This window comes from Phocoena phocoena, chromosome 8 (assembly GCF_963924675.1).
Source record: "Phocoena phocoena chromosome 8, mPhoPho1.1, whole genome shotgun sequence".
Classification (NCBI taxonomy): Eukaryota; Metazoa; Chordata; class Mammalia; order Artiodactyla; family Phocoenidae; genus Phocoena; species Phocoena phocoena.
In genome coordinates, this window is record NC_089226.1 from 96,935,857 (window position 1) to 96,948,739 (window position 12,883).

Genomic DNA, 12,883 nt, shown 5'->3' on the forward strand with positions numbered 1-12,883 from the left:
ATTGAATCATGTTGGCTTTGGGTAGTATGAGCATTTTAACATCATTGATTCTTGCAGTTGGTGAACACAGATATCTTTGCCTTTGTTTGTGTCTTCAATTTCTTTCATCAAAGTCTTGCAGTTTTCAATGTACAGATCTTTCACCTTCTTGAATAAGTTTATTCCTAAGTATTTTATTGTTTTTGATGCTATTGTGAATGGGATTATTTTCTTTATTTCTTTTTCAGAGTTTGTTGTTAGTGTATAAAAATGCAACTGATTTTTGTATGTTGATTTTGTGTCCTGCAACCTTACTGGATTAAGTTATTAGTTCTAACAGTTTTTTGGATTGGATTGTAGTTTTTAGGATTTTCTATATGTAAGATCATATCATCTGCAAACAGAGACAGTTTTACTTCTTCCTTTCTGATTTTGATGCTTTTTATTTCTTTTTCTTGGCTAATTGCTGTGGCTAAAACTTCCAGTACTATGTTTAATAGAGGTGGTGAGGATCGGCACCCTTGTCTTGTTCCTGATCTTAGAGGGAGAGCTTTCACCCTTTCACCACTGAATATCTTGTTAACAGTGAACTTGTCATATAACAGCCTTTATTTTGTTGAGGTGCATTCCTTCTGTATCCAAATTGTTCAGAGTTTTTAATCATGAAAGGAGGCTGGGGCTTCCCTGGTGGCACAGTGGTTAAGAATCCACCTGCCAATGCAGGGGACACAGGTTCAAGCCCTGGTCTGGGAAGATCCCACATACCGCGGAGCAACTAAGCCCGTGTGCCACAACCACTGAGCCTGCGCTCTGAGCCCATGAGCCACAACTACTGAGCCCACCTGCCACAACTACTGAAGCCCGCACACCGGGAGCCTGAGCTCTGCAACAAGAGAAGCCACCATAATAAGCCCTTGCACCACAACAAACAGTAGCCCCCGCTCGCCGCAACTAGAGAAAGCCCGCGAGCAGCAAGGAAGACCCAACACAGCCAAAAATAAGTAAATTAAATAAATAAATTTAAAAAACAAAAAAGGAGGCTGAGTTTTGGATATATGTTTTTTTTTCTCTTGGGTAAATATCTAAGGGTGAAATTGCTGACAAATTGTTTTCCAAATTGGTTGTACTGTTTTACACTTCTATCAGCAATATCTGAAAATTCCAGTTGTTACACATCCTTGCTAACATTTGGTGTTGTCAATCTTCTTTTTTCCTCCAACTTTGAGATATAATTGACATATAACATTGTGTAGGTTTAAGGTGTACTATGTGATGATTTGATATATGTGTATGTTGTGAAATAATTACCACAATAATGTTATTTTTTAAAATATGGACTGCTTCACAAATTTGTGTGTCATCCTTGCACAGGGGCCATGCTAATCTCTGTATTGTGCCAATTTTTATACATGTGCTTCTGAAGCAAGCATAGTCTTTTTAAGTTTAGCTTTTCTAATGGGTATAAAGTAACCTTTCTAGTATCTCGTGGTTTTAATTTGAATTTTCCTGATGACTAATGATGTTGAACACTTTTTTACTGCTTATTGACCATTTCCTCTGTGAAATGCCTCTTCAGATCTTTTGCCCATTTTTAATTTTTTAAAATTTTTAAAAAATTATTTTTTGATGTGGACAATTTTTAAAGTCTTTATTGAATTTATTACAATATTACATCTGTTTTATGTTTTGGGTTTTTGGCCATGAGGCGTGTGGGATCTTAGCTCCCAGACCAGGGATCGAACCCGTATCCCCTGCATTGTAAAGTGAAGTCCTAACCATTGGACCACCAGGGAAGTCCCTTGCCCAATTTTTAGTGGGTTGTTTATTTTAATCATTGAGCAGCAGTTCTTTATATACTCTGGATGCAAGTGAGATATATGTGTTGCAGATCTCTGTCCCATTCTTTGGCTTGTTTATTTATTTCCTTAGTGGAGTCTTATTGAGCAGAAGTTTTAAAAATCGATTTTTTCTTTAATGGTTAGGCTTCTGGGTCTGCTCTAAAATAATCTTTGCCTACACTAAGTTTGTAACAGTATTACTCTACATTTTCTTCTAAAAGCATTAGAAATTTAGCTTTTATGCTTAGGTATATAATCCATCTTGAACTAATTTTTGTGTGTGGTTTGAAGTTGAGGTCAGGGTTTTGTTTCGTTTTTTTCCATATGGATAGCTAGCTGTTTGTTCCAGCACCACTCTTTGAAAGACTTCACCTTTCCCACTTAATTGTTTTGGTTCCTTTGTAAAAGAAATCAGTTGATTACATAAGTGTGGGTGTATTTCTGGATTCTCTGTTTTGTTCCATTGATCTATTTGTTGAATGTTAGTCTTGATTACTTTACCTTTATAGAAAGGTAGTGTATGCCCTTCAACTTTTGCATTTTCACGATTGTTTTGGTCATTAGAGGTCCCTTGAATTTCCATATAACTTTTAGAATAAATGTCAATTTCTACACACAAAAAAAAGCCTAACAAGAATCTGATTGACATATCCATTGAAAAGCATTTCTAAGTTTTTGGTTGATTTTCGACTGTGGCTTACTGTGATATTACGATTGATATATTTTTTTTCAATTTCGGTTTGGTCAGATTTTGTTTGGGGATTTTTCTCTAGAAATAACCTAAGGAAGGAAGTATTAGGAGATCTGAATGAAAGAAGAGGCATACTGTATTGTGTTCCAGGTTCAGATTCAAAACTGTAAAGAATTAATTCTACCTAAAATAAAGTTATTAATTCACTACAAAAAAAAGAATTTGATTGAGATATGAAGAATCTGTAGATCAATTTGGGGAGAATTGTTATCTTTGCAATATTGACTCTTCCAATCCATGAACATAGTAAATTTTTTCTTAGGTCTTCTTTAATGTCTCTCAGCAATACTTTATAGTGTTTAATATACAGATCTTACACATTTTATTAAATTTATCTATATATTTCATGTTTTGTGCTACTATTTTAAATAGCGTTATTTTTTCAAAGTTATTTTATTTTATTATTTTATTTTATTTTATGTTATTTTTGGCTGCATTGGGTCTTCATTGCTGCACGAGGGCTTTCTCTAGTTGCAGCGAGCAAGGGCTACTCTTTGTTGCAGTGCGCGGGCTTCTCATTGGGGTGGCTTCTCTCGTTGTAGAGCATGGGCTCTAGGAGCACAGGCTTCAGTAGTTGTGGTACACGGGCTCAGTAGTTGTGGTGCGTGGGCTTAGTTGCTCCGTGGCACATGGGATTTTCCCGGACCAGGGCTCGAACCTGTGTCCCCTGCATTGGCAGGCATATTCTTAACCACTGCACTACCAGGTAAGCCCAATAATGTTTTCTTTTCTCTAGCTTACTTTATTGTGAGAATACAGTATATAATAATATAACATACAAAATATGCGTTAATTGTTTATGTTATCAGTAAGGCTTCAGGTCAATAGTAGGCTATTAGTAGTTAAGTTTGGGGGGAGTCAGAAGTTATAGGCAGATTTTCAACTGCATGGGGGGCTGGTTCCCCTAAGCCCTGCATTGTTCAAAGATCAACTACATATACAAATGAATGTTTATATTGTATTAAATTAAAGGGAAAATAAGAGACTAGGAACACTGAGAATTGTGACAAAATACTGAAGACAATATAAAAAGTCTTCCTTTTAAAAAAATTGCATCAGAGCAAAAAAAAGAACAATGAAGACTAGGTGAGTGGTATAATATTAATGAATGAAAGTGAGAAAGCAAAACCTCTTATTTTGATTTAGTCTTCTCAGTCAAAGAGGATGCTCTTTGGACTGGAAAAGATAAAATAAACACTGGTTCCAGGGCTTCCCTGGTGGCGCAGTGGTTGAGAGTCCACCTGCCGATGCAGGGGACACAGGTTCGTGCCCCGGTCCGGGAAGATCCCATATGCCGCGGAGCGGCTGGGCCCGTGAGCCATGGCCGATGAGCCTGCACCTCCGGAGCCTGTGCTCCTCAATGGGAGAGGCCACAACAGTGAGAGGCCCGCGTACCACAAAAAAAAAAAAACAAAAAAACAAAACAAAACAAAAAAAAAAACACTGGTTCCAGAGAATGAAATCAAATATAGCTGAGATTATAAGAGATCACCTAACTGCTTTTAATGAGCTCAAGTTTCTGGGCCTAATTTACATTCTGAGGTGCTAAGGCCCTGTCGATAAACTGGCTGAACCACTGCTGACAGTCTTTGAGAAAGCAGAAAGTATGCACGTTGTGTGGAGGGGGTAGGGGATGGGCAGGGGGAGGGTGGCATGGCAGGTGGAGAGGAGAAGTTCCAGAAGATTGGAGTCAGAAGGTCATTTCAGCAGACTGAAGGCTGATGACCTTGCCATCCATCTTGGGTGATATTCTTCAACTATTTATTAAAAAGAATAAATTGTAGGTATGTAGAAAAGGAAATTGTAGCCACTGTAAGCCTATCAGAGTTTATTGCAAAAGAAGTGGGTGGGAGGGGATGAGGGAAGGAGGAAGGGGTGGAGAGAAGAGATGAATAGAGTAGAGAAGAAAAGGAAAAGAAAAAGAGCCCAGGCTTGGTGGGTAAAGAAGGCCCGATTTCAACCCCAGGTTTCACTTCTTAGTAAAATGACATTAGGCAAATTATTTATCTCTATAAGCCAAATTTCCTTATTGGTAAAACAAATAATAAGAGAACCTACTTCATAGGGTAGTCCTGAGTTGTAAATCAAATAATGTGTGTAAAGCACTTATTTATCAAAATCAGTGATGATTGTGACGGGAGTGATAAAAGATGAATGGTGGTAATGGCAATAATCCTGAAGGAGGAGCAAGTGAAATAGTTAATGCAAACTTATTCTGTTTTTGAAGGCATTACCAGACAAATTGGGAGAAAGCTGTACTTAGTTTTAGCTATAGTTATCGTAAGATTATTCTAATATTTAGCTACATTTATTGTATTTGTGTAGTTTAATTGGGTTTCAACAAGACCTTGACAACATCTCCATGATATCCTTGTGAAGAAGCAGAAAGAATACAGGCTGGTTGAACAACATATAACTGGTTGAACAGTCGTATCAAAATGTGCTAATTAATGAGTTCATGTCATGCTGAAGGGAATAGTCCAGAAGTATGATTCTGGACTATTCTTAAGCCTATCTTTTTTTTTCTAATCCATTATTTGCATGAAAGCATTGATAGCAGGTTAATCAAAGGTGGGAGAGGTAGCTAATAAGCTGCCTGAAAGAAACAGGACCTGAAAAGCCATAGTATAATATAGTACAAAGAATATAGGCTTGGTGTCATGGGTCTACCATTACTTGCTTATGACCTTGAATAAATTATTTAACCACCTGAGCCTTTGTTTTCTAATTTGCATGAAGATAATACCACCTATTCCATGGTGGTTGTGGGAATAAAAAAGATAATATATGTGTACTAGTTAAATATATATGTATTAGTTATCTATCAGTGTATAATAAATTACCCCAAAACGTGGAGGCTTAAAACAATAAATACGTATGTCACACAGGTCTGGAGGGTGAGGAATCCAGGAGCAGCTCGCTTAGATGGTTCTGGCTCAAGGTCCCTCATAAGGTAGAAATCAAGATTTGGGTCGGGGCTGCAGCCACCTGAAGGTTTGAATAGGACTGGGAGGTCTGCTTCTAAACTCACTTATATCACTGTTGGCAGGAGGCCTCAGTTCTTCATCATAAGTTCCTCATGATATGGTAGTGGCTTCCCCAGAAAAAGTGATCTCAGAGAGAGAGCAAACAGGAAGCATCAGTACCTTTTATGACCGAGTCTCTGAAGTCACATACTGTCGCTTTTATTTTATTCTGTTCTTTAGAAGTGAATCAGTAAGTTTAACCCATACTCAAGGGGAAGGGAGGGGAGTATCATAGAATTTTGTGGACCTTAAAACCACCACATTATACAAAGTACTCTGTATAGCGCTTAGCACGCAGCAGGTACTCCATAAATGGCAGTTGCTTTTATATTGTTACTAATATACACCTAATACACATGGTCCTTACTATAAAGCTCTTGTGCGCAGGACAAGAAAAACTCATGGTTTTTTAGATTCCTGGAAAATACAGAGAAGGAAGCACCATATATCACAATATTCATTATATCTGGTTTTTTTTTTTTTTGCGATACGCGGGCCTCTCACTGCTGCGGCCTCTCCCTTTGCGGAGCACAGGCTCCGGACGCGCAGGCTCAGCGGCCATGGCTCACGGGCCCAGCCGCTCCGCAGCATGTGGGATCTTCCCGGACCGGGGCACGAACCCGCGTCCCCTGCATCGGCAGGCGGACTCTCAACCACTGTGCCACCAGGGAAGCCCCCATTATATCTGTTTTGTAAACTAAAATGAATGAAACATTTTTGTACTGCATATATTGCATTAAGAACATAACTGATAAAAAAATAATTTAACACTTAATAGGCATACTTAAAATGTAGAGTCAGCCTGCAAATACCAGTGACACGGATAGTTTGAATGACAGTTAATCCAAAAATTGATTTTGTTTGGTTTTGTTAAGATAAAATATAAACACCTATATTTATGTTTAACAAATATGAGAATTCTTCAAATTTTAACTGTGTAGTACATCAACTTGTATGAGTCCTGCTCTCCTTTCCATCTAGAAATTGGCCACAGCAAAGACTGAGAGGCCCCAGTCTGCAGCAAAGATAAGAAGACTTGCTAGTTCACACACCTTCCCTGAGGGCAAGGAGTAATTTAGGGGGGAATTAAACCAACAAACAAAAAAGTGTATCAACAAAGGGCTCAATTAAGCCAGAGAGTTGATGTTGACAGTAAAAATTTAGAAATAAGAATTAATATGGCTAAATCACTGGGTAACCTAGAGTTCCTCTGTTTATATATACATATGGATACATAGTATCCATACTAGCCTCAAGGATTGTCTAAAGTTCTTTGTAAACAAAAGCATGAGAACTCTTGAACCCCAGGTGGACAGAGTAATTCACTGGGCCACTTTTGTAAGATAAGATCATTAAATTGCAGATATTGTCACACCCTAAACTGGTTCATTTACTAGTGTTTTGATTTGTAATCATTAGACAGATCCTCAGGCTAATGTCTGATGTGGTAGAACGCTACTTAGCAACTCACCAACATAGCAATCAAACTTCATAGTCACTGATTTGAAAGTAAGTAAAAATGGCCCCTAAGGAGCCAGTGTTCACAGAGTTTATATGTGTCTTTGTAGGAGAGGCAGAAAGTCTCCCAAGAGTTTGACAGAGAATCCGTTTACTTATAAATGCATAACCTTCAAGTACTGATCAGTTCAGCAGCAGCAGATAAAAAAGTAGTGAGGAGGGTCTAAAGTGTTGCCTTAGCCACACACTGACAGTGGTGATAAATGTTATCAAAAAAGAAAGTCACTAGAGAACCAGTGAAGAGAAAATCCATATTAAAGACAAACAAGAGAAAATCCATATTTAAAACAAGCAAACAGTATTTTAAGGTCATTTACCATATACGGGACATGTAAAGGCTTTACTAATCTTTTTGTTCATTGAGGGTATCTTTCTATTATGGCCAGGGCAGTAAGCAATAGTCATAATGTTGAACCAGAGTCGATAAACAAAAGGTTACTTGTGCTTATTATCATCTTTTTAGTAAGCCAAGGAAGTTTGTGATACAGTTAGAGATAAGATATGTTTAAAAAAATTTTTTTTTAAGTTTTGACACTTGAGTAAGCTTTACTTATTGACTTATATAGAATGCACATAGAAGAAGGGGTCACTAGAGGCCTCTGGAAAAACTGTGTACTGATTCAGCATCATGAGGGTCACACAGCCTGTTCTGTGAATAATAAAATAATTATAATAGTAGCCATCATTTAATGAGCACTCACCATGTGTCAAGAACTGTGTTAAATCTTTACATGCATTATAATATTGAATCTTCTCAACCACCATTTAAGTATTATTATTATCTCCATTTTAAAGATGAGGAAATTGAGGTATAGCAGTTAAATAATTAGTGCAACAGAATCAAACCAAGGTCTGAATACATCCATTCGGGTTTCCCAGCTCAGTCTAAGTGTTTTATGGTGATGAGAAATATCCTTTCTGAGGAGGAATGACATTATGCCTTCTAATTTATTTTCAAAGAATGAATGAAGATTCCCTCCTTTCTTTCTTTTTTTTTTTTTAATAAATTTTTATTTATGTATTGATTTTTGGCTGCGTTGGGTCTTCGTTGCTGCGTGCGGGCTTTCTCTAGTTGTGGCGAGTGGGGGCTACTCTTCATTGTGGTGCGCGGGCTTCTCATTGCAGTGCTTCTCTTGTTGCAGTGCATGGGCTCTAGGCGCGCGGGCTTCAGTAGTTGTAGCACTCGGGCTCAGTAGTTGTGGTTCGCGGGCTGTAGAACGCAGGCTTAGTAGTTGTGGCGCACGGGCTTAGTTGCTCCGCGGCATGTGGGATCTTCCTGGACCAGGGCTTGAACCTGTGTCCCCTGCACTGGCAGGCAGATTCTTAACCACTGCACCACCAGGTAAGTCCCAGCCTCCTTTATTTCTTACTTATTCATGTGACCCTTTATTTTCTCTCACTCTGTGGTAGGCTGAATAATGGCACCCAAAGATACCCAGGTCCTAATCCCTGGAACCTGTGAATGTTATCTTATATGACAAGAAGAACTTTGCAGATATGATTAAGTTAAGGATCTTGAGATGGGGGAGATTTTCCTGGATTATCCAGGTGGACCTAAATGTAATCACAGGTATCCTTATAAGAGGCAGACTGTGGGAGACTTTCGTGACAGAAGAGGAAGAAGGCAATGTGAAAGCTGGAAGCAGTGGATAGGGGAAGGTGATGTGATGCGGGGCCACAAGCCAAGTAGTGAGGACAGCCTCTAGTCGATTGCGAAGCCAAAGAAATAGATTCTCCCCGGATCTGCAGAAGGAATTGGGCCACTGACACCTTGATGTTAGCCCTGTTAACACTCAATTTGGACTTACGGCCTCCAGAACTATAGGAGAGTACATTTCAGTAATTTCAAGCCACCAAGTTTGTGGTAATTTGTTAAAGCAACCATAAGATTCTAATACACACCCCATATTACTGGCTTCACGGTTTATTTCCTTCACACTTTGTCCTTATATTTTTCCTACACTTTGCAATTATTATATTACTTTTCTGAATTCAGTTATAAAAGCATTATTTCAGATCAAGTTTGAGGAGTGTTGAGAGTTTAGCTAAGCTACTCCATGCTTTTGCTGCCTTGCAATCCATTTTGTTTGGCCTGCAGAGACCTTAAAATGATACCAGATTCCTCAGCAAGTGCATGCCTTAGATAACAGCCTGCAAAGTCACAAACAAATATAAGTTCCTGATATGACTTTACCACTAGCAGTCTCCCCTGCCTCCCAGGGCTTTCACCTTGTCCCTTAGATAAGACCCCCATGGGAACTTACCAAAAGCCCACTCTTGGTTTGAATTGACCAATCCGGCCTTAGCCCAGGAACCCCAAAGTTCTCCACCCACAGACCCTAATAAAGCCTTGTTGCCCCAGGTCCTGTCACTCTCTGTCTTCACTCTGCCTTGACCTCCCCCTGTGGCCCCTTGAGGTATGCTTTGTGCTTCCTCCAGGACCTGTCCGTAATAAACATCTCTATTTCACTTTCTCTTGTGGTCTGAACAAGATAATATCTGGTACCCTATGCTCCACTTAAGAAATGTTGATTTGGGCTTCCCTGGTGGCGCAGTGGTTGAGAGTCCGCCTGCCGATGCAGGGGACACGGGTTTGTGCCCCGGTCTGGGAGGATCCCACATACCGCGGAGCGGCTGGGCCCGTGAGCCATGGCCACTGAGCCTGCGCGTCCGGAGCCTGTGCTCCGCAACGGGAGAGGCCACAACAGTGAGAGGCCCGCGTATGGCCAAAAAAAAAGACCTGGTGCAACCAAATAAATAAATAAATGAATATTTTAAAAAAGAAAGAAAGAAAAGAAGAAGAGTCATGGGAATTCCCTGGCGGTCCAGTGGTTAGGACTCTGTGCTTCCACTGCAGGGGGTGCAGGTTTGATCCCTGGTTGGTGAGGGGGGGGACTAAGATCCCACAAGCTGCAAGGTGCACCCAAAAAAAAAAAAGAGGCATAATGACAAGCAACTTAACAGTAAGACTACAAGAGACTTAAATTGAGTATTGGGCAACAGGATGATGTGACTGTCATGAACCTAAATTAGCCTTAGATTAATACAAGAATAACAGAGGCTGTAAGGAGAAGATGATTGTTTTGCTCTATTTATTCATTTTTCATTCAACAAGTATTTATTGAGTGCCTACTGTATCCCAGGAACTAGTTTATAGATTCTTGAAGGTCATATTTTTTAACCGTGCAGTAAAAAATAGAGATAGTCACAGTTTCATTTTGGAATAAAGGAAGGTAATTATCACAGAAATAAAACTATTGTGTTATTTGGAGATATTTTTGTTTTACTGATTGATTTAAAATTGCTTCTTTTGAGCTCATCACTCTAATTAGAGAAATAAATTCCTGACTGGGAAATGGCCTACCAAGGGCATAGTCAAGACAAAGTGCAACAATCATTGCATCTTTTTCCTGAAAGAACTTTCCCATGATTGTTTAATTCGGCCTGAAGAGCCTTTTGTGACGCTTAAAAATCACTGAGGGGAAAAAAAAGGGACTGAGCTGGGTCAGTTTTGCAAAGGACGTAAGGGGTGAGTCTTGTTTCACTTGCCAGTATTAAGACAGGATTTCATCTATGAACTTTGTTTCTTGTCCAACTCCAGTTTCCACAGGTTTCCGTTTTCCTTTGCTCTCCAGTAAAAAGGAAAAATACTCACGTGATTATTAGGAATACTGGAGCAGTAAATTGTTTGCGGGACTTGGAACACCCTTTTTTCTCTCCCTTCAAAGCTTTAAATGATACTTGCTTCATTGAAGCTTACAGATTATTAAAAGCAGGCCTGACAGAGTGTTTTAGCTTCCAGTAGAAAAAAATCTCTATCAAACTAATCTTTGAGTCATGTAGAATTTTTCCTTTTCTAATGTTAATGCTTTGGAGCATTCCAGCACCTTTTCAGTAACTGCCATACATAAAACTCCTATATCTTCCTTGAGTCAAAAATGAAACTGGTGTCACCTCTAACAGTTGTTAGAATTCCTAGTCTTTTTCAAATATGTTATTATTTACCCATTCTATTCATTGCAAAGTAACTCCCAAGGACTAGTATCCTGGGAAAACAGAAGTAACATAGTAGATTAGCAGTAGTTACGGGAACATTGAGAGTACCATTGCAAACCTGAATTTCTTGCATCTTTGTGGCTTCAGTTTAGAGTAAATGTAGATGGACAGAGGTCAAGCTGTCTCCAATTTGACCCTTAGTTAACCCAGGAGCTATATAAAACATATAAAAACTAAGGATACCCTACTTCCTGTTACTTACAGAGAAAGAAACATAAAAGGGCCAGACTAACAAAAAAAGGAAATAACATTTGTTGAATGCCTACAGTGAGGTAGTCATTGTGACAGGCACTTTTTAAAGTTATAATTCCTACAGTATCACATTTAATCCTCATCACAATCTGCATGGTATTGTCTCTATATTATAGACAAGAAAACAGAGGCTCACAACTAATTTGTTCAAGGCCATACAATAAGTAGTGGAGAAAAGATTCGAAACAGTCTGTTTGGCTTCCAAGTTACGCCCTTTCCACTACCTCTCTCTTCCTACTTCTCTGACCAGTCCTCCGCAGTGTCTTTTAAAAAGTTACTCTCGGCAGTGGGAGGGGTGGTGGGCAAGAAAAAAAAAAAGTTACTCTCCTGTATTCGTCTTAAATGTTGGTATATCCCAGGGTTCCATTCTTGGCTCATTACTTTTCTCACTACGCATGGTTACTGAGCAGTCTTGTCTCCTTTGACTTTTCCTACTACCTTAGGCAAATGACTTTCTAGCCCTGAACTCTCCCTGAGCACCAGACCCACACATGCAGTGTGCTATCAGCCTCAGACATCACTACTGGTATGTCTGACAGTCACCGAATTTTCAGTATGTCAGAAACAGAACTCCTCACCTTCGCCCTTGAATCTGCCTCTCCTCGTGGGTTCCCCAAAATTATACTCTATCATTCTAGACTCCTCTTTTCCTCTCACATTCAGTCAGCTAAAAAGTCCCACTGTTCTCCCCTTCAAAACAGTTCCTGATTCCCGACCCTTCTTCTTGATTCCCCTTATCATTGCTCCGGTTCTCGCTTGAACCTTTGAAATTCTGCTCCCTTTACAGTCAAGTTATCTATATACGAAGAAAATCTGACTGTGCTGCTATTATTCTTCTTTTACTTGAAACCATTTAAAGGTGCCCGCACCATCTATAGAATGAAACACACAAGACTTTCTGTGACCTGATCTCTGCCTCTCTCTTCAGCCTTGTTTCCAGCAACTCCTTGCCTGAAAAGCTACTCTCCAATTATACTGAATTCAAGTACTGGTAGTTCCTCTCATCTCACATGTTGCTTGCCATGGGGATGCCTTTGTTGAGGCTCTGCCTGTAGCCCTGCCACCCCCATCTTTCCGCCTGGATAAACTCCCGCTTCAGTACACATCTCAGGTAGCACCTCCTCTAGAACACCTGCCCTCAGCAGCCCTCTACCTCAACCCGCCAAGGAGGCTAAACCCTGTCCTCCCTGTCATTACTTTATCAAGATTGTTTTGAAATCAGTTTTTATCTTCTCTATTAGACTTAAAGTTCTTTGGGCACAAAGACCATAACTTATTGAATTTTTTAATCCTAGTGTCTAGCCTGGTACAGAGAGGGCTCTTAATGACTGTTTAACCTTAGTTAAACAACAGCGTACTATCTCTCAAAAATGACTTCTGTATTGGCAGTTCAAACCATATCTTCCTCTGTGTAAAATAAATCTGACAACCGTTAAAACACAAGGACATCAACCATAAAAAAA

At 39.5% G+C, this 12,883-nt stretch overlaps 1 protein-coding gene and 1 pseudogene across 1 annotated transcript in view; one reads left to right on the forward strand and one right to left on the reverse strand.

Moving 5' to 3' along the window:
• The window catches only part of CSTPP1 (centriolar satellite-associated tubulin polyglutamylase complex regulator 1), a 189,515-nt gene that overhangs the window by 125,080 nt on the left and 51,552 nt on the right, over positions 1-12,883 (forward strand). The window lies entirely within an intron of this gene.
• Positions 1,306-1,405, reverse strand: LOC136127722 (U6 spliceosomal RNA; annotated as a pseudogene).